Genomic DNA, 2,850 nt, shown 5'->3' with positions numbered 1-2,850 from the left:
ATATATATATATATATATATATATATATATATATATATATATATATACACAGATAGAAATTAGCAAAATAAATATATAAATCAAAGTGAAATAGTGTAAATAATATATATACAAGGTGAAAGTGAATGAAAGTGAATGGATATTGAACAGAGGTTGCAGGTTGATTGTCTACTGAGTCTACTGTTTCAGGTTCAGCAGGAGGACAGCCTGTGGGAAGAAGCTCCTCCTCATCCTCTCTGTGTTTGCCTTCAGGCAGCGCTAACGCCGCCCTGGTGGCAGCAGAGAGAACAGTCTGTGGCTGGGGTGGGTAGCCTTTAACCTGCAGCATTTGTTGTAGATGTCCTGCAGGTTGGGGAGGGTGGTTCTGATGGTTCTCAGCCCAGCGGACCATCCTCCTCTGGTCCAAGAAGTCCTGCTGGGTGCTGCTGCCCATCCAGGGGGAGATACTTCCAGCCAAAACACTCTCAATGGTGCAGGTTTAGAAGTTCCTGAGCATGCATGGACTAGTTTTTCTGCATCACTCTGAGACAGGATGTTCCTGATTTTCACAATATTTCTCAGGTGGAAAAAGGAAGTCCTACAGATTTGTTTTATGTGCGAGTTAAAGGACATGTCCTGGTCAAAGATAACGCCAAGGTTCCTCACAGTAGTACTGGAGGCCAATGTAATGCCATCCAGAGTAACTATATGCTTTGAAAGCAATTTTCTAAGATGTTTGGGGCCAAATAAAATGACTTCAGTCTGGTGTAACCCAGGCCATGTCGGGCTCCACTTCCGGTGCCGCTCTTAATTTCCCGGCCAAGTTCCTTTTACATTGCCCGGTCCCATACGCCACTTCCTGTCTGTCACTGCTCTGCACTCAGCCCTGTCACAGCACCACGCTGTATCTGGCGTTTGTTTGACTTTCCAAAACTGCTCCGAACTCCGATTAAAAGTAGCAATTGGGCTAAAACAGCTCCACGGCACTCCTCATCCTCTTATCTACCTCTCTGGCGATCGGTGAGTGCGTGCGTCGCATAGTTTACTTTAAATGATTTATCAATACAATGCGTTGCGCTGACTTTAAACCTAACAATTGCAGATACATCTCCCCGTATCCCGGCGGATCCTCGTATTAAACCCCCTCGTGTTCGCACTACTCACCGGTGAGTCCTCGATTCTTGCGGTTGTGTGATTCATGGTTGTTTATACCGCAAATCTTAATGCTGCTCTGCAGCTAGGTTAATGCTAACGTAGCATGTAGCTTCAGCCGGCTAGCGCGGCTATTTATGTGCATATTCTTTCAGTTCTAGCCTTATTTGTTAATCTACTCCAGCCGAATCGTAGGCAACATTGTAGATACTTAAAGCAGTGCCTCACTTTCTGTTAGTTTAGACTTTTAGGTCACTTTTTGTTACTTTTGAAACCGGGTGCCCCCGCAGCCATCTTTGTTTTGAATGGATGTGGATGCATTCACACGAATGAGATTTAGACCTGTTGCGCAACAATACTCCCAATACTTGAAATGAAGTAATTGTATATTTAATACAATTTAACACAAGGCTCGAGGCCTATTTGAACTTAAAGTGCACTTTTATACATTTGACTTCATACATTTGACTTTACACCTTTGAAATTAATTCACATTTAGATATTAAACTTGTAATGAAGCTTCATATTAGATCAATGGATGTAATGTCTATTCACATTGAATAGAGTATCTAAATGCTGTGCATCATAGCATTTCAATGGTTCTGGTTATTTAAAACTGTATTTATTTTGGTTATTTATTTTGTAATTTACTTTTACTGATTTATTGTCTTAGTTTATTTTATTGCTTTACTAATTGGGATTTTTTCTCCTGACTCCTGTTTTAGGTCAGTTTTTTTTTAGGTTTTTTTTTTTTTTTTTCCCCCCTTCCTTCTGATTAATTCTCTTCGATGGCGAGCTATCCCGTCCCCTACCTCCTGCTGCGGTAGGACACCTTTTGTTGTTTCATCGAACCTGGATCAAGGATTGTTTTGTTCATGGACACTGAACTGAAAAAAAGACTTTGAATTCCGAACCTCTCAAAAGGAGGCTTTGAACTGAACTTTGAACTGCAATTCCCGACCTGGTGATCTTTTGTTTGGTGTTGAACTTTCGAACTGTATTGGTTTTTGTTTATTAATTAATATACATAATATAATATTAATACCATAACTAATATTATATTATACTATATTAATTGATTATACCTGTTTATTATCTATATATTTATATTATACATACCTCATACTATTTCACCCTTACTATTGTTATTATTACTCTGGTTATTATATAATACCTTTTATTTATATGCAAATCCAATTACAAATTCTGAAAAAATACATCTACGATACTTAAATCAACCGTGTCTGTCCATTTTTCATACCCTTTGGCTCCAGCAGACGAACCTGGTCTGATCACTTATTATAACATCTACTTGCAGTCAGTTCCCTAGCCCCTAGGGCGTTACACTGGTCTGAATTTAGTAGTAGGAAATTATAGGTCATCCAGGTCTTTATGTCCTTAAGACAATCTTGCAGTCTGGCTAGCTGATTAGTTTCATCTGGCTTCATAGATAAATACAATTGAGGGTCGTCAGCGTAACAATATATATATATATATATATATATATATATATATATATATATATATATATATATATATATATATATATATATATATATATATATATGGAGTTTGTCAAAGTTAAAAGGGGGCACATGGAGCACGAATTTGAAACGCCATCCAGAAACATACCTGACAATAAAACTGGCTGAATTGTAGCAACCCATATTCATATAGAATACAACATGGAAAGAGTGGTGCAATGGTTAAGTCTGTGGA

The 2,850-nt window shown here is 38.2% G+C and overlaps 1 long non-coding RNA gene across 1 annotated transcript; it reads left to right on the top strand.

Moving 5' to 3' along the window:
- Window positions 1-818: 818 nt before the first annotated feature.
- Window positions 819-2,365, top strand: LOC118471833 (uncharacterized). Its single transcript, XR_004849176.2, has 3 exons — window positions 819-999; window positions 1,082-1,145; window positions 1,857-2,365. It is a non-coding gene; the product is annotated as an uncharacterized LOC118471833 (long non-coding RNA).
- The last annotated feature ends 485 nt before the right edge of the window (window positions 2,366-2,850 follow it).

The sequence above is a fragment of the Amphiprion ocellaris genome, chromosome 11 (genome assembly GCF_022539595.1).
Source record: "Amphiprion ocellaris isolate individual 3 ecotype Okinawa chromosome 11, ASM2253959v1, whole genome shotgun sequence".
Classification (NCBI taxonomy): domain Eukaryota; kingdom Metazoa; phylum Chordata; class Actinopteri; family Pomacentridae; genus Amphiprion; species Amphiprion ocellaris.
Note: the sequence above shows the minus strand (reverse complement) of the source record. Positions and strands in the feature narration are given on the sequence as shown.